The following is a 25,895-nucleotide window of genomic DNA, read 5'->3' as shown; positions in this document are numbered from 1 at the left end:
AGACAGGGAGACTGCACAACGTGGAAAGGCAGCGTCGGTCCTGAGCCCAATTAGCAATTTAAGGCAATAAGCGCACCCCCTCGCTTCCCATCGGCTTCCCTTATTTTCCAGAAGGGAGAGAGAAGGAGACCGGCTCTATTCTTCGCATAAACATCGCGAGTTGCATACATTGCAAGGGATGCGTAGCATCCTTCCGCTCCTTCCTTCCTCTCCTTTCCTTTGTCCCCCATCTCCCATCGCCGAATATTTCGCGATCGTCCTCTTAAATTCAACTGTGTCATTCGCCGGAAAGTTTGAAAAAAAAAACGCGAACAGTACGGTAATAATGCGCCTTTATTCATTTTTCATTTTTATTTATTACAATCGTTTCTTGAATTGTACTTTTTATGCGCACACGTGTCATTGTATTAAAGACACACACTGTAGATTGAAAAAAGTAGCGTCTGTTTTACTTAAGGATTGCGATGTTTCAATTTTAATTTTTTAATTTAAAACTTTTATTAAATTGAAAATTTAATTTTAAAATGTTGTTTTTAATTTTGATATTTTTATTTAAAAAGTTAATCCAAAATTCTAATTTTAATATTGCCTAACATAATTCTTGAATGGCTTTTAAATAAAAATTTACAAACATTTAAATATAACAAGAAAATGAAAAACTTGGACTTAACTTGCATATAAATTTGAATGAAAACGATATTAAGATTACTTTTTTTTTAATGACAGAAACTATGGCATAGTTAATTTTGATTTCTTTCAGAAATGAATACATCATAATATATTTTTTTTTAATCCTTATTTCAGGCACTAGAGAATTAAAAAATTTATTATCTTTGTAAACAATTTATTATCTTTGAAATTATTATTTATTATTATTTATTATTATCTATTATTATCTATTATTATCTATTATTATCTATTATTATCTATTATTATTATCTATTATTTATTATCTTTGAAAACATTTATTATCTTTGTAAATCTTAATAAAAATCTTAATCTTGTAAAACAAATTATCAATTAAAAAGGTTTATGAAATATTAAGTTGAATACCGTTGAAACCTAATTTTAAGCTTCCTCTTAAATTTATTTAAACATAAATATATTTATATTAATATTAAATTATCTTTTAAAAAAATCATATGTTTTATTTTCCATATCTTTATTTATGATCTAATTAGCCTATTGTATTTTTTAACATTGCACATAGACGCAATATTATTTTATGTGCTTTCAATATCTATTTTAGCGAGAAAAAACACATACTCCATTACACGATTCAAGATTTGTTCGAATTCAATTTTCAGACGCGACGCAGAGATGGAAGGTCGTAATTAACTTTCGTATCTTTAAGCGCTCCGCATTCTGCGGATGCAGACAAACGCAAAGTGCATGCATTCTTAACTCTCAGGATGAGGGGGAAAACGTCGGTATACATACGGCGGGCGATAAATAAGGGAGAAGGGTGAGAGTTTACGCCGCGAAGGGCTGTTTCTCTTCCCCGAAATTTGCGAATTATGTATTACGTCGAAGGGAACACAGAACTCGAATTGACATGAGCGCAGGGAAAGAGAGAGAGACGACATTGTCACAGAAGACAGAAATTTTGCTAAAATAAAACGATCCTCGATTTCAGATTCGTCTTTTTATATTTTTAGTATGTCGATTAATTCTTTTGACTTTCTTCTGCAAAATGTGAGGCATTTAAATAATTATGTGTTTGAAATTTTTTTTATATTTGACGTCAAAATTAAGTTAAATTATATATAAAAAGAATTAAATAAACTGTTGCCTTATTGTACGTACACATATGCATATAAATTGAGATCAATAAAATACTTTTTTGAATTGATAAAATTTAAATTTAATTGCAATAAATATAAATGAAATATATTTTTAATATAATTATATATAATTATATATATATATTTTTCTAATATAATTATATATATAATTTTTATACATTAGATACACCTTTCACATTTTAATATATAATGAAAAAATTAAATTTCCAATTAATTCAATTAATTCAAAAAAATTCTTTTATTGATTTTGATTGTGTATATGTATGTATGTGTATAATATGCATAAAAATATACTACAGAAATTTATGCGACTGCATGCGGATTTTTATATGCGTACACACATGCATCGACACATACAATTTTTTCTCCGCGAAAAAATTACGGTGAGATTCGCGACGTCAAAGAGGGCATGTGATTTTGTCATTTAAATAATTATGTGCCTGAGATTTTTATGGTATCAGTACCACCTTTTCTTATTAATATAATCTTATTATTTATCACTAATTTAAAATAAATTATTAATATTGAAATAAATTATTAATAACTTAAAAAAAATTTAGAGAAATATAAACTGATAACAAAATTAATTAAAATATTATTAATAATTAAATACATTAATTTTTTTATTGCTAAAGAATTTAACAGCGAGCGAGTTGACCGCGTTTCATGGTGTTTTCGATGAGAAATCTTTCGCGGCCGCGCTTTATCGGGTATTGTCACCAAGTACGAAGCTCCTGGGAGGTCCGTCCAGTGCAAGTGTTTCGTTCTCCAGACACGTGTTACACGCGGAAGCGTCCCTGGTGGTCGTTCGCCACGCATTGATTTCACTATGCGAATCGTCCCGATATCAGACATGCCTAGTGTCGCGTAACAAGTCGCATGAAAGAAAGGAGAACCGAAGAAAATTGATAAGAATTTACAGACGACACAATAATGTGAATACCTGGAAACTAAATACTATATTTGCTTATTAATAAGTTATTGCCCCCATTTGCCTTTAATACAGCTTCAATATAGTGTATTTTGTCTACCCCCTATGAGTTCATCGCCTTCCAAATTTTTCAGGGATTCAGATTTTGTTTTCTCCTGTTCTTATTATTTTCGCATTTATGTTCTGCTATTTTTTACTGGTGAAATAACCAAAGATAAAGAGAAATTTAAGTTCTTACAATCTGCGATTCATTATAATTAATTATTAGAAGCGAGAAGAGGCATGGGAAAAAGAGTATTTCCCCTATTCTTAATTTTTCTTACTTCACTTCGATCTTAAATTCAACGATCATTCTATTTATATTTCTATATTCTATTCTATCTATCCTATTCTTTTGTTCTCTCCTGTTCTTCTTATTTTTGCATTTATGTTCTGCTACATTTTACTGGTGAAATAAAGAAAAATTTAAGTTCTTATAATTTGCGATTCATTATAATTAATTATTAGAAGCTGCGAGAAGAGACATAGGAAAAAGAGTGTTTCCCCTATTTCTTAATTTTTCTTACTTCACTTCGATCATAAATTCAACAATTATCCTATTTATATTTCTATGTCCTATTCTATCTATTTATGTATCCTATTCCGATTTGACTTCGAACAATATCGAATCATGAAGATTTCCCTTGCGCGACTGGAAATTGTAACACTTGTATTTGCTCGAAAAAATTCCGCAATCTCGCGGATTAGTGTGACACTCGAGTCCGACTCGATTCCCGCGCGAAAGAAACAAGTACTCTCCAGTTCCCTCCGAAGGATTTACGAGGGGGCCCCGGAAGCGATCTCGCGTAGGTGCCACGAAGGAGAAGGGAATACAAGGATCGATGGTTTGTAGCAGCAGCAGCAGCAGCAGCAGTAATAGTAGTAGTAGTAGTAGCAGCGGCAGCGAGTACTGAGGGTAGGAAAATAAAGCGGACTCGAAGAGGCGGGGGAGGAGAAGAGAGAAGAGGGATGGGGCGAGGAGGGGATGGAAGGGAATGGCACCGGTCGAAGCCGCTGGTAAATGGCACGGCCCGCGAGGGGGAGGAAGAAATGGAGGTGGGTAACCTTGACCCGGGGATGAACGACCCTCCATCCCTGAGCGCGCGTGGCGAGCCCTCTCCCTTTCTCTCTCTCTTTCTCTCTCTGTCTCATCACTCTTCTAGGTGACCCTCCCTCGTCTTCTCCCTACTCCTTTTTCCAGGAGCCGTGGCGACGACTCCGCTGGGATCCTCCTGCTCCTTTCCACCCCTTTTCCGACTCCCTCTTCGCTGACCCCACCATCGGCCATCCCGCTCCCGTTCCTCGCCCTTTGACCACCGTCATCTCCCCAGCGTCCCTTGCCACCCTCCCCGCTCCCCTCATCCGCGCTAGAGCGGCGCCCTTTCTCTTTCGTATTCTCGTCGCTGCTCATCCACCCTTTTTCCCTTCCTCTCACTCTCCCTTTCCACCCTCTTGACGCACTCTCGCTCTCTGCGCAAACTTATCGCGAGGAGGGCAACCCCGGGCCGCCTTCCAGCGTTTCTCTCGCTCGCTCGCGCAGTTTCGCGATTCTTTCCTCCCTCGTTCTTCAAACGGGGCGTCGAGGGGGACGGCGAGGTGGCCGGGATGATAGTGAGAGGGAAATTTCAAGGCCATCGTACGAGCCCGGGGATCGAGCGCGCTGGATTCGTTATCCCGGCCGGATCACGTTCTGATTTCTTTTCTGCTCCCGCGTGCGTGTGCATGTATGTGTGTATGTGTGTGTGTCGATTTTTATCTTACGAAGAATTCTCATGTTTTATAACAATTTTTAGATTTCTTCAAACTCGTTAAATTTTATCAATAATCGAATCACGCGTCGATATAATCAAGAGAAGATAATCTGCGAAGTAAAATGGTCCAATTCTCACTAATAAATGTTGTTACCTGTCAGATAAATAAGAAATTGTAATATGTGTAATTTTATATTTTTTATATATTATTTTTATATTATATATATAATTTTTCTTTATGGATTTTCCAATTTTCTGAACATCACACTGTGAATTTGTTTTGAATTATTAAAGTAAACACGCCAAATACAAATAAAATTCCGTAAAAATAATTTAATTTTCGAGTGACCTATTTTGCGTAACTGAGCGCGCAAAAGTTAATAGTTTTAAATCTCTCTTTATATATGAAAAATTTTAATAAATATTTAAAAGTATTATTTCATGATGATAAAGTTCATTGTGACAAACACTTTAATATAAATTGCATTAAAATGATTGTAAAATTATCATATAGGAAAGAAAATTGATAAAAATGATAGAATAGACTAATATATTAAAATATGCATTGTTTCTTTGGAAATATTTTCTTCGATTTAAGAAAAATACTTTAAATTCATTATTGATTAAATTTGTTATCTAAAGATTTATTCTCTCCACAAATAAAATCATTGATATAATATTGAATTAGAATAAACCGAAAAACGATATACGGCAACCTACTTTTATCTGTATTAAAATAACATTCTTTAATTATTTATTATTACACAATATTAATGTAAGTTTATAAATATAATTTCCTTGATGATTGAAAATCAATTGTAATAATAATATAGCTTAAAAATTGGGATAAAATTCTTATTGTTATTTTTAAGAAAACCAAAATTTTTGCCCGATTTATAACGCAAACAATTACGTTGCATATGACAGAAATCTAACAAATCCTATTTAAATTCGCAGCCTAAAGGAATAAAACAATCGCGTGAATGCACAATTCCTGCGATCATCGTTCGCTTATAATATAATCGCAGGATTAATCTAGAAATTGATCTCCTGACCGCGCAAAAAGACGAGCCGGTGGACAATTTCGTCGTCATCAGGACGACCGCGAGCTCATAACTCTTGTCCCTGGACGCTTCTGAGAGCCCCGACATTTGCCTAGCGATGCACTAGACGTTAGGTCTCGCACGAAATTCGCGGATTCGTCCTGTTTGACCTATCTAAAGGAGCCGGCACGCGCATGCGACAGGTGGGAAGCGGCGGCGTCGTCCTAGGACGCGGCTAGTCCTGAAACGACGCGGCCGAGACGTCTCGGGATCGATTAATGAATTCGCGTCCCGTTTCTTGGCCCGTTCTCGGAATAGAGTTCTTTGCAGCTGGCAGTCTCGCCGAAACGACGGCCAAAAGGGCTCGAAATGACGGAGAGCAATAGTTATGCACGGATAGGTTTGCCTGGACAGCAGCAAATTTTCGAGACAAAATGAGCGGCTTCTACCGGGGAAATATTTTGTTAACTATATTTTTAATTAATATATTTGATAATTGTATGATTGATTATATAAATCATCGTGTGAATCAGTCTTGTTTGATAATATTAATTAATTTTTAATATTCATTTATTGAAGTATTTATCGAAGTCTCTTTATTTATCAAGAGAATAAATATTCCCCTCCATTCTCACTTTGGAATTCTTATTCTCCAACATGATATCAAATTTTATTAATTAGATATTATTTTCAGATGCGATAGAATAATTTTTAAATACAGACAAACAATATTTTAATTCGCGCAGCAATTAAGTTTTCATTCATTCATCTTATCGTCATCATATTTTAATCTCTGGAAGAAGTCAATAAAAAAATGGAAAAAGCATAAAGCTTTCAATATTGATTTAGAAAATTAAATTACATATTATGACATATTTAGTGTGATGTAGAAACTGATTTGAATAACTATTTAATCACAAAATGATCAGCCAATTGTTATAAATATTAATTAAAAATTTATCTGATAAAATTTAAAAGATTAGCAACGATGATCTTTTATATTGTTAAAGAAATATAAAATCAAAGATATAAATAAATTTTTAAGATATTATATAAATGCTATTTTTAAAAAAATTTTCTAAAATAAAGGATTAAGAAATTTACCATAACGTCTACGCATGTGTTTCAATCATATTATTGATAAATTATTACTTATAAACTTATCTGCTTCCTGAAGAAAGTTGTACCATTATTTCTGTTTCGGCATTCGATCACATGTTTTCTCTTTATAAAAGATTGTAATCGTCGAAAGATGCTTACCTGTAACAGAAAAGAAAACAAATTATAAATTTCTATTGACAAATTTTTATATAATTTATAATTTAATTAATTTTTATATAATTTATATAATTTATGTATAATAATATTATTTTATATAATTAAAATTTATGTAATATAATAATATGTATGTGGAAAACTCTCGGTGAAAATGAAGTTTTAATTGTATCTGCAATTATTTAAGTTTCCATTGTCGATTACAATACTTATAGGGAATTCAAGTCTGCGAAATCAAACAGTTGTTTAACCATTAATAATTTACGCAGAACTTGATGCCACGCGCTGATTAAAAACTCAACATATTCCGTGTATTCGAATAATTAATATATTATTTATTAATTCGACATGTACAATTCTCCATCATTACTAGATTTGCATTCGTTATTAATCGTACGATATATCTATTTACCATTTCTCTCAGCGTGATATAATTCTGAAATTAAATCGTACGGCGTTTATATTACGGTGATGTCATGCGATAAATATCAGGTAAAAAAATGGTCAGTTTTTAAGGAATTTCACATTTTGAAAAAACAGAAGATTAAATTTTTTTACAACAGAGAAAATAATAAAATAATAAAATAAAAATTATTTAATGATTTAAAAAAATATTATATAAATATTTTATATAAATATTATATATATATTAATTACTATAAAATATATATTTATATAATACATATTTTATGTAAATATTATACATATTATACAAATGTTATATGATTTTTTTTCTGGATGATAGATCTTATATTATGTATTTTTACAATGCATCGCAAAGCTTGGAATTTACATAATTTTCAGAGGAAAAAAATTTTTTAATTCAATAAAATACATATAATTGCGATATATAATTTTACTAAACTAAGGGCGAGAAAGAAAAATAAATATTTCTCCGAAATTTCGAAATCGATATTTTTTCGTAGTAACACAATCTTTTCTTTTCTCTGTCGAGGCAACCCTAGGATCTCTCTTTCTTCCCGAGAGCTTGACCGCCCCCATCTTTTGGTCTCATCGCGCTTTAAGATGCGCCGATTCGGAGGCACGCGCGTGCATCGAATCCGCCGTCGTCGAAATCCGCCAGGGTGGTTTCTCTCGCCAGGGAAACGACCGAACGAACGAACGAACGAACACGGATCGATTCGGCGAGACTCGGAAAGTTCTCCTACCGCCTAAAGTGATTGCACACACAGCAGTCGGCCGATTCGCGCCTACGAAAATTGACGGGGCGCGCGCTGATAACGAAGATGGGCCCGTCATTTCGCGTGCCATTCCGCTCGCCTGCTTTCGCGGCTCTATTTTCGGGAACGGCCCGACCACCGAGCTATCGCTCGTGGCAATCGATCGGACATTCCGCCCCCGCAATCTTCCGTTAATCGGCTTCGATCTCGAAGTTACGCGCAACGCGATCGAATCGACAGACGAGCCAAGATTCACTTAATTTGTCTGAATAAAATTGCTCCTTTCGTCGCGAAATCTACCTGTCAAAAAGTATTTTAACGTCGTTGTTTTCGGATTAATTTATTATATCTTAAATAATTATATCTTAAATAGTTTTATTCGACTGAAATTTAATTAAATAAAAATATTTTTATCGCATTTTAGGGCGATAATATTATAAAAATGTGTAAGGCAATATATATAAATATATAAAAATATTAGAATATAAATTATATAAATATTAGGATATAAATATTTTATAATATTATAAAAATATATTATGAAAATATATTATAAAAATATATTATAAAAATATTATATATAAAAATATTACATATAGTTAAATATTATAATATTATAAAAATATAGAATGACATAAGAGTAATAAAACAATAGAAAAGTTATACATGGAAAATTGATGAAAATATGAATAACAATAAAAATGATGGGGAAAGGAAAGTTGCCGCTTGTTTTTACCGAGGCAAAATGTATCGAGGGGTTAATTTTCACGTATTCGAAAGAGGGTTGACACGTGTACCGATGAGATAATCGATGCGGCTCGGTCGAAGCTACATGACCGGGTCACTATCTTCGAAATCCTCGAAAAACTCCCTTCTTACGACATTAATCAAGAATTGATAAACGATCCGCTTTATTTAAGGCTTCCTCGAATATTAACTATTTTTGCCAGCGTCGAAATACGCACCAATAAAGTTTTCGCTCGTCGACGAATTTCTCTCGAATTTCGCATTCGAGTTTAGCGTAAATTTAAACACGTGTAATTTGACAGAATTAGTTCTCTAAAGATCTGGGTCACAAGTAGAAACGTCGATCGACCACCGTGGAATCCCCTTATATATCGCGGGTCAAGCGACGTCGCTAAAGATACTCGCGGCAATATTTGCCGATTTCGCGATTTGCGTTTCCCGATTTTGCGCCGCTTAAATGATGAATGGCAGTCGATGACACAGATACTGAATCTGGCACGATCGGGTTAATAATGAACCGGGGTCGTTTTCGGAAATAACGCAAGTATTTTACGCGATGCAATTTTGTCGGCGCGAAGAGAGATCCTCTTCGAAATTTATCGCAACCTACATACCATCGAAAATGTAAATTAGACTCTTTATACGTAAAATTCTAATGTTAAACCGAAAAGAAAAATCCAATTGAAAAATATAATAATTAAATAATAGAATAATTAAAGATAATATAATAAGAATAATTAGTATAGAATAATTAAATAATAGAATAATTAAAGATGAAATGATTAAAAATGGAATAATTAAAAAAAGATGGAATAATTTAAAAAATTTCTCTATAAAATTTCAAACTATTTACCACAAGATTTGCGATATAATCTCGAGTTTGTGGTTTGATCAGATAGGTGTAGGGGAAAAAATCTTGCTCATAGTAAAAGTTTGTCACAATTGCTGTCTATTTTGTGTAAAAAAAAGCAAAATTTCGTTATCATTTTTGTTAATAATATCATAAATATATATTCGAGGAAATATATATCGTTATCATTTTTGTTAATAATATCATAAATATATACATATATATCTCGTGAATTAAAAGTGAAATTATTTTTATTAAGTAAAACTTCTGAGTCCAAGATTTTTCGTCATCTGTATAATAATTGAGAAGTTCCTTGTCTTTTTACAATGATAGATCAATGTTATTAACGCGTAATTTCATTTTTTTGTGCTCGGGAAATTAATTTTACGTTTTGATTTAAAATGTGTGACTAATTTTTGGTTTTAAATATTGTTGGAAAAATTGCTCTGTGAGAGATTGGTTTCTCAAGGCAATCAACGTTAAATTGTCTCTCGAAAGAGATGTCATGTACCATAAGAACAAATCCAACTTTTTTTTCATTCGTGTGACTCATTTAACTAATAATTTTGCCCCGAATATTTAACGAAGCTGAGAAAACGAGATGATCGTCGAAATTTTCCGGCAGGCCTTAAGTCGAGATAGAAGGATCACGTTTCGCGATAGATGACCATCTTGGCTTTAGCTGAAGAAATAAAAGGACGAGGGAGTAAGAACGAATGTACACATAGCGTCGGTCGATGAGAAAACTAACATAATAAAAGAAAGCATATATGAATGTAAGAGAAAGATAGAGAAAGAGAGAGAGAGAGAAATATAAATAAATAAGAGTTTCTTTTAACCCAGAGATACCTTTTCTGGGTGAATTATTAGAAAACAAATTTGCAATTTTTTATATAAATTGTTAATGAAAATTAGAAAAAGAAATTAAAATAATTATGAAAAATAGCAAAATATAAATAAAAATAAAAATATAAATAAATATAAATAAAAAATATAAATATAAATAAAAATATTATTATCTAAAGAATTATAATTAATAAAATATAATTACATGTAAAATGAAAATATTATTACATATAAAAAATAACTCTCTATATGAAAATGTAACTAAAAAAATATGTGCGAAATAAGAAAATTGCTAATTTTAACAGGTTAATAAAAAACACATACTAATAAAATAATAAAAATAGAATAATAATAATAATAAAAAGTCTAAAAAATAAAATAAAAAAATATTATATATTATATATTTTTACTATACCAATAATAATACTGCTTTGTAATTAATAAAAGTGACTTTATATAAATAAATGTTAAACAAAATAAAATATTAAATTTATTAAAACTGCGTGCAAGCTATATTCGAAGAACTATATTCAAAGTCTTATATCTGCAATAATAACCCTATATAATAACAATTTTGATTATACTATAAAATTGATATCAAAATTCGTATCAAATAATTAATTTTTTTCGATTGTATTTTAAATATGTTCTGTAAAATTAATATATACAAATATTAATAAATAAATACTAATAATACCAATAATATATATTAAAACATAATACTAATAATACTAATAAATGCTAATAAATAATACTAATAAACACTAATAAATACTAATAAATAATACTAAAATTACTAATAATGCTAATAATATATACTATAAAATACTAATAATAAACACTAAGAGAAAAATACTAATTGGCGGAGTAATAAATTCGGAATTAGCGCAACAAATTGGCAATAAATTAGCACTTAATTATGCCATACAATTAAGTTGCTCCCAAGTTTGATTTCCTGTAGCGATCTGATTGCTCGATTAACGGAAGTTACCGTGTACTTGCACAAAACGACTCATAAAACGTCTAAATTTAAATATAGAAATAATGACGACGAGAATAGAATCGTGTAAGAGAACAAGACCGAGCGTATGTGAGGGGGGCGGGTAGGGGGAGGGGAGGAGGGGGAGGGGAGGAATGGAAGATGTTGCGAGAAAGAGAAAGTGCGCGCTTCCCTTCTGTCTCCTCCGCCATCTCATCCTTCTCCTCTGCTCCTCTTCTCCTACCCTTCATTCGCGTCCCTACCTTCCCACAGGCGGAAAGTAATCAATACTTTGGGAAGGTGCGTGGGCGAAGCACACACGCCTGTGGGTCGCGGCATCGCCGGTGTACTTTGCGCAAATTTAACCGTACGGCTCTTCTTTCGGAGACTCGTGTACGTTCTTGGAAGAGAGCGCCGCGCCCAGGCCCTTTGCTTTTAGGACGGCGAAAGGAGAGGTCTTGAAAAGTTCGTTCGTGTGGCTGTCAACCAGGAAGCCACGTGGCTGGAATTCGCGAGCGCGGGAAAAAGATCGGAAGCGAGAGATTTTATTTTTGCACAACAGTCTCTCTCTCTCCTTTTTATTAGATATATCTTCTTTATACATTTTATTTTTTATGTTAATAATTTGTATTAATTCTTTTTATAATAATATTTATATTAATAATTTCTATTAATTTTTATATTAATAATTTATATTACGCTAGGAAATATAAAGGAAATACGATAAAGGTAGAAAAGAATCTTGTTGATTTGATTTGAGAGATAAAAAAAATTGAAAACTTCCTTTATATTTTCTGGCGTAATATAAATTCAGAATTTCCTCTAGTCTTATAAAACTCGGGAGAAATCAAAGACATGCCTTGTTGAATTATAACATATTACATTCTTTCATTTGATATCGAAAGCGAATTAAACACTATCGATTAGCATTAAAAATATACACAAGAAGATAAATAATAAATAAATAAATTTGTCGAAATTCTTGAAAGTGAATCTTGTAAATTACGAATTGGCTTCACTTTTGCTTTGAATGTTTCCTCCTTCCCTCGTATTATTTTTAGAATCGTTACTCAACATCGACATAAATTTTGATTCGATGTTACGATAACATCAATAATAATATCTTCTAAATCCAATACTATTAATTTTCCAAATTTTTTCATTAAAAATTCTGCCAATATCTAGTACTTCTATTCTTGCCAGCCGCGCCATATTATTAATTTTTACTGTCAAATTTTCATTGATAAATTTTATTAAAAATGCGCAAAATATCGATTGCTTCGACGAGACGCAATTTTTTTAAATATCCACCAGATGAGTTGCTCGCTCATCCTCTCCTGATCAAAAATATACCCGTCGTTTATCGTTTCATCAAGGTAATCCCGGCTGCGATGCGTGCCTTAAGGATGCCAGGAAGCGGCTGTCCCGCTGCGGCGCGTCGATTCTAGTTTTTAATCGAATTTAGGCGGCTGTTTAACCGCGCGGGTAAAAAAAAAAAAATAGAAAATAAACAGCGACGCGAGAGAAAGAGAAAGAGTGAGTCATCGAGGGGGAGGGGGGAGGGGGCGGTGGGGGAATTAATTAAATGCAACGCGCTGCGGCCGTCGCGCGCGTTGCATTCATCTCGCGATGAAAAAAGAGAGGAAGAAGCGAAAGAGCGAGAGGGGGGAGAGGGGGGGCGAGAGACGAAAAGTGCGACAAAGGCTTAAGTTCCCGGCCGCGTTACGCGTACAATGCTCGAGACAGCGTCGTCTCCAGATTATGAAAATTTAATTAAAATTTTGTTAGGACCCGCGCGAGCCCCTCTCCCCCCTCCCCCGCGATCCCACGCACTCGCCATCCCTCCGGAATATACCTCCGACCGTCCTCGTTTTCTTTTGTTTTTTCCTCCTCTCCCTCCGCCATCCCCCCTTTGCGTTTCGATCGTTTCGCGTCTCTCTGTTTTCTCTCGCTTTCGCGTTTCGTTTAGATCATTTCCGCCTGGGGTTTTACACGCGCGATACATCTCGAGAATGTAAACGCGCGACGAATGCAGAAACGCACCGCGAGAGTTTAATTATCAAGTTGCGACGCGAGCGCGATAATTGTTGGCGTAATGCGAGGATTTATATTAATTCAGAGGACTCGATAATCTTTGTTCGAACCAATTTTTTTTCCCCCTCTATAAAAAAATTGCATATTAAAATTAAAGACCCTCGACTGTCTTATAAATCTTAATTTAATTGTCATATGTTAATTAATTAATTTGAATATGTTTATTAATTTTAATATTTTGATAATTTAATTTAATTTTAATATACTAATGATTCGTAAAAATTTATAAATAATATTGCAAAAAATATTTAAAATGGTCAAAAATCCATCAACCTTGCGTGATAACTAATAAATAAATATTATCGATATGAAACATCCCGTATATTAATTCCTAATCCAAATAGTAAATTGATGAGCATCTCGTTACGATATTAAATGAGCACAATTTTAACGAAGAGAGCAAAAGAGAAGAGACGTAAAAAATATAGTAAGTGTATAATAAAAAGTATAGTATAAATTTCAAAGAGCATTTTTAAGACGCCCGAAAACCTTCCCTCCATCTGAATTTTCTCTCTCATTTTATTTGTAGTCCTCGTTCAGTCCTGACGTCGCGGACTTGAAGGCTCGACGGAAAGCTCAAAGTGGGACGAGGCTGTTGAATAAATAATAGCCTTCGGCTTAGCTCGATCGCGAAAACCAGATACGTGCCTTTTTACGTAAGCTCGCGTGACCTCGGTTAGTTCACGACCGACCGGAAAGACCCCCCTCGTACGTTTACAAGCCATTACATGTAGTCATTGGAAAGAGGGGAAAGAGCACAGTAATCAGTACGCAATCATATGACAATTTAATTAATTTTTTTCCAAATGTCATAACGCGAGAGCATGGTTAAAATCATGCTTTTGTTCTACATGACTTTCTTTTCCGTATCATTTTTGTTTCTCTTAAGGATTCTTTTGTTTACGCGCGAAATTATGGTCAAACACAGGATTAACGAGATAGAGAAATGTATCTCTTAAAAAAACACGCGAATAGTGGTAAATATTTTTGCTTTTCGTCAGCGAATCAATGTCACATTGTACGAATATAAGTTTCTCTTACATAAATGATTGTTTTTCGATAAAGGATAATAATTTATATCAAGTGCAACCGTATGTTTTTTTTTTAAATTCGATTTATATCCCATTTGCATAATTCATTTATTACATTTGATAGGAATGTTCACAGATCAATAATAAGTTTGCATAAATTTACTTTAATTATAATTTCGGAATTAAAAATAATTCTTTATATTTTTAAGTGTACAAGAGATTTTAAAAGTATACTAAATTAAAATTCATAATTTATGCATGCGATAGATAAGATTATCATATATCTCTCGCATTTATAAGTAAAAATTATTTTCCATTATTTATACATTTTAATTTTTTGCCAAAACTATAACTCTCAAATAAATAATAACAATAACAAATTTATACAAATAATAAATTTATACAAATTTATTATCATGATCTGCAAAAACACTCAAACTGGATGAGACTATCATGTGCCTTCTCAGTGTCCCAAAAAAAGAAAGATAAATTGTAATCGCGGGCTGCGCGATTACAATTTTTATTCTCGAGAAAGAAGACGGAGATGAAATTTCGCGGGAGGAGCGAGAAGGCCAAGTGGATGTTACAGTGTGCTTACGAGGTTCTGATAAGACACATTAATCAATGTTACAGAGAAACCGGCGCGGCTCCGTTGCATTTCTGGGAACGCATCCTTCCGAGGGACACGAGAGACGAAAGACTACTCGGCGAGCGTCTCGTCTATCCTCCTCGGCCACAAGGTGGAAACGAAATCGACCGCGGGTGCATTGATCGTCGGGAGGGATAAAGAGAGTGCAAGGAACTTCGCGATCGAGCTGACTAGAGAAAATTCCGCGACTATCGCGCGAACTTTAATATCGCGCGCTTGAAACGTCCCGATGCACTTTTTAGCGACGTGCAAGAAACTAAGAGAAATTCTTCGCCGATTCCTATCTCCTTTTAATATTATTTAATAATATATTTATTAGTGTGTTATTCTTATTCTCATTTTTTTCACGATATTTTTCGCTAATTTATTTCGGTGACTGCGAAATTTGATTCATTTATTTATTATCAGAATTTATTAGAAAATATACGCGTTTTATTTTTTAATTAATAAATATTAATATAATTATAATTAATAAAATTATTATACAATATAATTAATATAATATATAATTAATATATATTAATTTTAATGTATAATGTATTATATTCGAATATTTATTATATTATATTAATTGTAATATATTATATTATATTATATATATATTGTAATATAAAATATATTGTAATATATAATAAAAAAACATATTTAAATTATCACATTCATGCAGAGAAAATAGTAAAAATTACAATATAATTTATGTAATAATAGATTATGCTAATATAATTATTTTCCTAATCAATGAAATATTACATATAAGTCTTATATTTTACAAAAAAATATTTTCATTACTTTAATATTTAAATTTGTTGATGCAAAAACAAATATGCATAATCAATAATGATAAAACAAATGTACAATTCATAATTTTTGTAATAATAAATATTTTAACGTCATTATATTCCGATTATATAAATGTTACAAAAAGAAATGTATTTTTTATGTAATTTCTACCGTAAAATATTTTCTCTGTTGTATATAATTACGTAATATGTTACAAAATAAATTAATATTGCAAGTCTGTTATGAAATAATATCCGTAAAATAAAATTTTCATCATAATATCATGACTTACGATATAATTTATGCAACACGCTTATAATATTTTAATTTTTGAGCCATTTACTTATTCGTTTGCAACAGAATATAATGGGAAAGAAAAAAAAATACACGCATAAAAATAACTCGCGCTTGTTGAAAATTTGAATTAATTGAAAAATTCTTATTATTTTATTGATTTTATTATTTCGATTTATTATTCGTAGATAAATCGCGGAATAAGACTTGGTGCTATAGCTCAGATATTAACTTGTACACTAATCGGTGAGCATCGGAAGCCGGTTTGCAAATGGCGGTTGCCATCTTGAGTGTTGGCGCCATTTTTACGCTCTCAAGATATTTCTCTCGAAAAGGGGCTCAAGCATAAAAGAAAAACTTAATATTTGTCAAAATTTCTTCTGATATTATCAATAAAAAAACACATATTTTTCAAATGATCTCTAAAGTTAGATCCCTGCTGTCATGAAAATCTTGACATTTTCCTTTCAATCTTATAACGGTCAGTAAAAAGGATATAAAGGATATAACTAACTTCACATAAAGCTTAACATGAAATATTATCAGTCTCGGCAAGATTTGAAAAGGCTTTATGGAAAAATAACGTAGGATAAAGGAAAAAGTAAAAAAAAAGAAAAAAAATGTTTAGCACAGGAAACATATATAAAAAGGAATGCTTATTCTTAACGACTCTCCGCATTTTTCTAAAATCGCTCGAAAATCTTAGACAGAATAGGAAAATTTTACGGAAAAAGGTTTTAATACAATCCTAATGGAAATGCTCGTAGGAAAGATGAGTTGTTTCTCTTTGTTCCTCGTATTTGCACAAAGATATTTTACAGATTAGATATTTTCGATTTCAATGGTCAGGCAAAGAAGAATAGGTCAGATAAAAAAATAGAAGCCGGCAGAAGGACCTTCCTAGAAACTCGCCCGTAGCGCTTAAAGAGCCATTAAATGAAACATGCCTAGAAATCTACCTGGCTTCTTTATCCGACGAGATTTCCCAAGAGAAACTTTGACGGCGGTTGTGTCGGGATTGACAGGCGGACAAAAAAAATGTCATTTTCTCGATGCAGGCAGCAACGGAAAAGTTTGAGCGAGGAAAGAACACGGTTCTTTTCTTTCAAACATTAGGCATATGCAGTCAGCATGGTTTTTTGTTCTTCATCTTTTCCGCGATAAAATATGCGAAAGGAAAAACGCAGCGGGTTTCTTTCCGTTTTTCTTTTTTTTTTAAATTGTAAAAAGATCGTAAACTGTAAAAAAAACATTAAATTATTCACAATTAAACTGTTTTTCTCATTTCTTTTAACGATCCTCCATTAATTTAATATTGCTTATTTTTTTATTATAAGGATTTGAAATTATTTTGATGCGCATGAAAGTTTCGAATATCTTCTAAATATCCTCCATTAATTTAATGTACTTATTTTCTTTATTATAAGGATTTGAAATTATTCTTATTCTTTGGTAAATATGCATAAAAGCTTCAAATGGATAAATAGCAAATATTTTTTTAGACTGATTTTTCTTAATCAAGAGTAGATTTTACGTCGACAGAATTTTTTCACTTAAATCTTGGAATAACCGAGACGCTTGGCGTTCGAAACCTGAAAATTTAGAAAAAAACTTCAATTTTTTCTACTGAATTTTGCAATATTCGAACGATACTCTATATACATTATTAGACACAGATTTTAGTATCTTATGCAAAATGGATTCTCTGAATGTGACTGGACTCTAATGTTAAGGAAGAAGAGTCAATCAAATATCGTCGATCGTTTTGAATCGCTGGGAAAAGGAAAAACGTGGAAAAAGGATTTCCCGCGATGATTCAACGCGCGTTCTCTCTTTCTTTCTCTTTTTCTCGCAGATATCTGTGTTACCGACGCGAAAAAAGGCGCGATGCGCGTTTTCACTGGAAGATAGAGCCACGAACAACGCCACGTAGAGACGCTCTATTTGGCCGACACGCGTGACACGTGACACGTATTCCGTCGTATCTCATCACCGAGTATATCGTATAATCGACGAAAATTAATAACAAAATATTCCATTAAAATATGACCTCTTCTCTTTCCAATCTGTCATTCTTCGCGCTCTAAACATCCTTATCTTCATCTATCGCGTACTCTCTAAAAGTGAATCAGTGAAAATGTCACTAATTTAAACAGTAAAATAAGATTTCACTGAGAATCAGTGAGTATTTTACTGATCTTCAGTGGAAACGCTTATTTTTTTGTTCTTTTATCTTATATCTCACTGATTATGATCAGTTAAAATAAAATTCACTGTAAAAGTAAATTCAGTAAATTTTACTGTAAAACCAATAATCGCTAATTTGTTCATTTACCGCTACAATCGCTATCTCTCTTGTATTTAATTTTAGTTATAAGAATTATATAAAGTTTGCAAAGAGCGACATTTAAAATTAGAAGTATTACTTCGATTTAATTTCTGATACAAGCTCAATAGAGAGGCTTCAGATATTAAATCAATCTTTATAAGTCGGACAAATAAATGTCGTCTGGCAACTTAATGAAAATTATTCGTTCGTTATCTATTTAAAATAACAAGTTTAATATGCATGTGGTATAAATAAAATAAAATTTTTAATATAATAAATATTTAGTAAATATAAATAAAATTTTTAATTTTATATGAAATAGATAGAGAGATGAATTATAGTTAAATATTACTGACAATAACGAAAGAAATATTACTGAGAAATATTACTGATTGAAACAGTCAAAATTATTAATTAATTCTTTCAATAAAATATCACTGATTTACAGTGCTGTACTTATAACTGCTGTAATCAGTGACTACTGTTTTTCAGTGATAATACGCTGATTCACTTTTAGAGAGTATCTTATTCCCATACAGCACAAAAACCATTGTTGTTACATTGCAGCAATATTACAATGTTGCTGCAATATTGCTGCAATGTAACAACAATGGTTTTTGTGCTGTATGGGTTCGCTCTCCCTCTCTTTTTCGTGATTAAAAGATGCTATAAATCGACTGTCAGCTCTATCCTCGCGCTGCGTTAACAGAAAATGGCAGCTCGAACGTACTTTTCGTTGCCAAAATACAGCAAGAGGATCCCTCAGATCCCTAGCAAACACAGAATATTAGCAATATTGCAGCAATATAACAACATTGCAGCAATGTTGCAGCAATATTACAACATTGCGGGAATATTTCATATCGCTGCAATATTTTGTGTTGGGTGGGATCGTTTCAATTTCTCGGAATCCTCCCTCGCGCGAGTTCTTCGCCATTTGCGTTATTGTTATTATTCGCGAATTGTTATTTTACGAACACACGTCGAACCGTCTCGCATATCCGGACACACGAACGCTGTCCGTTTCAAATTTTAAGTCACGCACGTTTTGTTCCGCTACGCAGCGTTTCTCTCTCTCTCTCTCTTTCATGCCACGAATTCGCGGACCCGGCTCTTCTCCGCCACTTAAGTTTATTATAGTTATTCGTCGTGAATTGTTTGTCGTTATAAAATGAGATAAACGGCGGCGCGATCGCACGCTCCAAGTCATATCGTGCGACTCACCCGTTGTATTTTTATATATATGTGTTTTTTTTTCAAAGAAAATGGCAGCCTCGCCGAAGAAACATTGAATCTGATTTCATATATTTTTTAATTTTTTTTTTTAAGATCGAGAATATAACGCGTTCGAATCCGATGAAAAAATGTGGAATATTTTTCTAAATTTTCGACGGCTTCGAATTAAAATTCGCGAATTTCGACCACGTTGCGTTTGCTTTATTAAGATTTCGTCTCGTAATGATTCCGCCATTTCTCACATTTTTACTCTCTTCTTTGCATTATAATATTTCGTAGAATTAGAACAGATGATTAACTTTTTTTTCTATTCAATAAGATACTTATTTTGGCAGGAATTTCTATTTTTTTTCTTGGGAAAATCTATCGTTTTCAAGACGCACTTAGCGTTGATTACGATCCATGCCCGGGGCCATGTTTCGTGTGTTTGATACAAAGAGAGCGGTAATACTGACACGCAGTGCGTAGTATGCGTGCGAGGCGATGATGACGATCGCTATTAGGAGATTTAGAAGTGAAGGAGACGAGAGGAGACGAGAGCGGGGTCGCTTCATGTGGAAAGTTTTTGGCTGGAAGCGCACCAGATCGTATGACTTTGTGACTAATTTATATAATTGACGGGAAAGGTGGAAAAAAATACACTCTTTTAATTTTCCGCATTTAAAATCAAATAAATCTGACTTGATTCTCCGTAAATTTCTCCTATCTCAATACGAAAAGTGCACGAAAGAAAGCGGAAATAACTTTTTTTCTTCATATTCCATATTTTTCATATGCGATAAAATTTTTTAGATCGACTTAAATTAATAAATTAAAAAAAAATAATAAAAATTTATTTATATATCACGCAATTTATATTAATTATAGATTTATACATCACGCAATCACTATCTGCGCTTTTCTTGGTCTTAAATAAACCTTCCTTATTATTATTACCGATTTATCATTTACGTATATTGTGTTAATTTAATTAAAATTTTTTTGATTCTTTGAAAAAAAATAACCTATCTCGACTTAAATTAATCATTTTTTTTAAATCGACCTGAATGAAAAAATTTTTTAAATGTCTATCTTAATTATGTATATCTAATTTTATGCATCTTATCATCGCGAAATACCCTTTCTATTTTTACACCCGTATTTATTTATCGTAAATGTCATCGGCGCGTCACGAGCTATCATCGCTTCGCAAATGAATACGGAATCGTAACACGTCGAATTTGTTTGAACTCTCCCCTCGCTGCGTTATATTTGATCATATGATTATTTTTCTCGATCCGAAAGAACGCGAATCGCGACTTTTATCGCGCGCGCGCGCGCGTTTTCTTGTCAGATGAAAGAATTCCCGACGTATAATTGTGTGCGCGAGTGTCGTCACGCGTTTACGTAATGGAAAATTACGTAAGCAGGCATGCTTAGAAAAATATTACGCAGCAGCCGAGACAAATTTCGCGGCACGTCGGGTTAACGCTCCATTTTTTTCATCGGTTACGCGAGAAGCGAATTTCCCTCGTTCACATGTGACGAGTAAATCTCAAAAGACGAATCTTTCGCAGCCGCGATCGCTCCGACTTTGCCAGAATCACATCGAGCTGCTCCTTTCTCTTCCTCGATTTTTTTATCGCAATTATTTTTCACACTTTATTATTTTTTTTAATCATCGCGACAGTCTTTTCTCGCAAAGATGCTAACTAGTTTTCCTGCGAACTTTGTAATAATCATTTTTCAAGCTGTCATTTGAGACTTTATTTTTCAACCGATTTACATGTCAATTTTATCCTTTTATATTTTCGATATTTTCGACGCCCATTCCTCATAAAAGCTGACGCTGCGCCCTGTTTTTCCGGATAGAGAGCCCTAATACGTTTCTATCGCCCTCGGTTTTGCCGCCCATTTATTTATCGCCGGTTTCCGGTGCCGACTTTGTCGCATATAACAAACCGTACGTATATGGTACTATTTTCCCGTGTTATTTTTAAGCGGCTTTGCAGAGTATGCGCTGCGCTCCACTATTTCTGATCCCTTAATTCATCCACAAACGTATACCTGACGCGTGGGCGTCGCCAGGATTCATCGTTACATATGCATCTTCTCTTTTATTTCTCTTAACTTTATGAATTTTTAAGCTTCACTTTTCATTATAATTTTTATAACAGTCCCATTCCAATGGCTTACATTTTTCACGGTTAATAGATAGAATTTTAGATAATAAAATTAGCGAATTTCTTCTCTTCATAAATTTAAAAAATACATTCCTTATTTTTAATCGATACGATTTAGTAATATTTTTTACGAGGTACACGCGCTGAGAAAAAAAATTGTAAACCTGACTAAATATTTTCAACTAATTATTATTTTTCAGTAGAAATATTTAAGCATTTAAATTAAATATGACATATTAAATCCATGACACTTAAATACTTGAATTGATTTTAATTAAAAAAATAATAATTAGTTGAAAATATTCAGTCAAGTTCAATTTTTTTGTCTTCAGTGTAAAAATCGATTCTCTAAATTGGCCGACGAAATAAGCGTTACTAAAATTAAGGTCGACGATTTTAGGATACGACACATAAATGTAAATGCGTGAGTGTACTCCGTTATATTTATAGCGGGAGAAAGTCTTGCCCGGACCTTGCTCTCTATTATCCCACCTTCTCGAATGAGTCACGCTGCGTTTTTGCTTTACGGGGTGTCATTCTTGAAGTCACGTACGCGATATGTCACCCTCGCACCGTCGCCGCCATTTTCGGTACATTTTTGCCATCGCAAATACGACGAGATCGAATTTCACATATGTAAAAGAGGTCTCAATATTTCCTTGTCGTAACAAAATTTTGATGCTTTTTATCTTGATACTTTTTTATCCATAAAAAGCGTACAAAAATCTATTTATTTTATATAGTGAATATATTTAAAAATTATCGTAAATTCAAAGTTCAAAGTTTGTGAGGAGAGTAATGTTTGCGTGACATTAAATTTAAAATTCTTTTACTAAATTTTTTTTAATTTTTTTAATTTAACATTCTTTATTTCCTTCTTCGAAAATAGATTTTTTTACGAAAACGAAAAAAATTATAAAATAAAGAGATACACGTAACGCTTCCGCGTTTCTCTCGATAAATTTCTTCTCAAAAGGATATTTCAGGCGCAGAGTTAATTCTTCTCAATTTACTTTTACACAATTTTTCACAAGGTTGATGTTTGTTCGATTTTTCCATGAGCAAAGAATTCTGATGAGTAAATATTGTACGTACGCGATAAATTCTATGCCGAAAAGAGTTTCCCATCCGTGTGACGTCCATCAATGCCGATGGCGACACTGTTTCAGGAACGACCATGAAATCATGCCACGCGCAACATTGAGATCAGGGCCGACTTTAGGCAACGAGAAAACTAACTCTTGTCAAGGATCAGAATTAAAATTGTCTCCTTTCCATCGATCGTGTCCTTAGAAATTTTCACGAAATTTCTAAGGACTTTCTAAGGAAATTTCTAAGGAATTTAAAGTTTTTTAATATTTCTATTCAAGAAATATTAAAAAACTTTAAATTAATTGCATAAAGTCTCTAATATCTCAAATATCTTGATAACAAGATCTCAATTTGATTTCTTTCTTCGCACGTCAAATTATAATTATAAGCGCTTAAATTTGAAATAATATAAAAAAAATAAAATAAAATAAATAATATAAATAAAATAAATAAAATAAAAATAATATTAAAATAGTACGAAAAGAAATAATGAAACAAAGATAAAAAATAAAAATCAAATTACTACTTTATCTCGGCGTATTTGTCAATTGCAGAGGTTTTAATTTTTTTTGTATGTTTTTTTTATTTATTTCGAGAGATATGTTAGAAGATACGCTGTGACGAAAAAATAAGAAACATATTCCCAATCAATCCTTGCCTGTGATTATGAAGAAAAGATCATCGTACGAGGCATTCAATCTCTTATCTCCGAGTGATGGAACGACATTGGTCACTCTCTATTGGAAGCTATTAACCTTTTCGTTATGACAAAAACCGAGCGAATGAAAAGCAGTATCGCGTTGTTACAGTGTCGGCAAGACTTTAGGGGACATTCTTGAGGGATCTCTTCCCGAATAGAAATCAATCGATCGGACCATCTTGTAATCTTATCGAACCAAGTGACACATTCGTACAAATTCTTGTAAATGGACTACGAATGACTTAATATTCGGTGACTGAACGCGATGAGTCACTGCAACTTGTCCAAAGACCCAACCAAAATTTTCCCCTGGTCCAACCCTTCGTCAAAGTTACTAATAACCGGGCTTATTTCAATCGACGCTATCCGGACATATTTCCTTAATTAACGTCTCATCGTTCCCTCACGAAAATTCCTCGACGATTTTTAATCATTCGTCCGACGCCATTGCTCGATAACGGGATCTGGATGTGATCTCTCGTTATTTTTCCAAGCCGGGAGATCGGCGAGACGAGAGAGAGCGCGCAATCGCCGTCGCGTAACGCACATGCGAATTGTGCGTAATGAGCAGGAACGACGCGCCTGCGCGCGCGCGCGCGCACGCGTGCGTGCGTAATTTGATTTACGTTATCGGCGATATTTATCGAGGAGGTTGTTGACTCTGCGTACGTAATTCTCGCCGGCCGTGAGATTAGGCGTCGCTCGATCGAGACGGAATCGCAATATCGCTTCTTACATCGCCGACTGCCATTATATTTGACACGCGACGCGTAAATCGTCAGGTAAATTCGAATTTTCATCGATTCTTCATCGATCCCTTTCTCATTCGACAGTCATATATCAACAATGTAAAAATGACGCAATCTACAAATTTAAAAAAATTCAGAAAATTAATATTAATATTGATGAGTAAAATAATTAAATAATATTGAAAATTTGAAAAATTTAATAATTCAAAAAATTTACATTAATATTAATATTTATAAATTTAGTAGAAAAAATTTATATCAATATTAATAAGTTTAGTATAAAAAAATTAATATTAATAAATTCAATAAAAAATTAAATACAAAATTTGAAAATATATAGAGAAATTATACGCCGATAATATTCTGAATTTTTTGTACACGCTAGAAAAATATCAGTGATTTATTGAAAAATAATTTATCGGAGGAATACATCATCTCCTTGTTTCGCGCAGATTTGTTCGATATAAATTATTCTGTCGACGCGATCAAGTAAACACGAGAATCATTTGCTGTGTGTTTTTAAGTAAACTTAAAAAAAATCATACACGTCCTTTTATAAAAAGTGCTAAAGGAGGATTTGGAGGCTTGAGATGCGCCGAGAGCGGAAGTGAACGATATCCGGAAATCACTCGCTCGCGCGCTGTATTTATTACATAATCTCGCAGACGGCTTCGAAAAAAAAAAGAAAAGAAAAAAATTCGAATTCGCAAACAATCGCGCGTGACGCAATCGACAAATTGGAGATATCTAGCCTCGATTGATCGCCGAGATACGGAATGTAATCCTTCTCGCGCTCACTTCAGGCTAATCGAGGCTTCCCGCGTTATTAAGGGAGCCTCGCGTTTCTCTCCCGCGAGATCCCCGCTGAAATTTGCGACTCCAGCCAAATATTTTAAACAAATATAAATATAAATTTTATCCATATAATTATAAATATATGTGTACTAAGTAATAATGAAATAAATCGCGCGCGAAATTATATCGAGTCGCTTACAAACGGTCGATTACTTTTGAATGACCTCGCTCGCACAACGTTTGTTGTTGCCTACTTCTCACAAGTTCTCCTTGTTGATATTTATTTTGCGATGTGTCTAAATCGTATCGAGGAGTCGGATCGAAAATATTGAGTTCGGGAAAATAATATTGCATCAAACTAATCATCTCTCTCTCTCTCTCTCTGTTCCATTTTCTCTCTCTTTCTCCCTTTATTAAACCTTATCAGTTCTGTAAAGCGCGTTCTCTCGTTTATTTTTCATTTTACCTTTATACAAATTTTCGTGAAACGCGAAAACAATATATTTCTTCAACCGTCTCCTTTAATAATAAAAATCC

At 33.0% G+C, this 25,895-nt stretch overlaps 1 protein-coding gene across 7 annotated transcripts in view; it reads right to left on the bottom strand.

The window, feature by feature from the left end:
* Positions 1 to 25,895, bottom strand: part of LOC105258497 (insulin-like growth factor 2 mRNA-binding protein 1) — a 121,075-nt gene that overhangs the window by 41,172 nt on the left and 54,008 nt on the right. The gene's annotated exons all lie outside the window — the stretch shown is intronic.

Source organism: Camponotus floridanus, unplaced genomic scaffold, assembly GCF_003227725.1.
Source record: "Camponotus floridanus strain SB8 unplaced genomic scaffold, Cflo_v7.5 scaffold3, whole genome shotgun sequence".
Taxonomy (NCBI): Eukaryota; Metazoa; Arthropoda; class Insecta; order Hymenoptera; family Formicidae; genus Camponotus; species Camponotus floridanus.
This window is presented reverse-complemented; position numbering and strand designations above follow the sequence as displayed.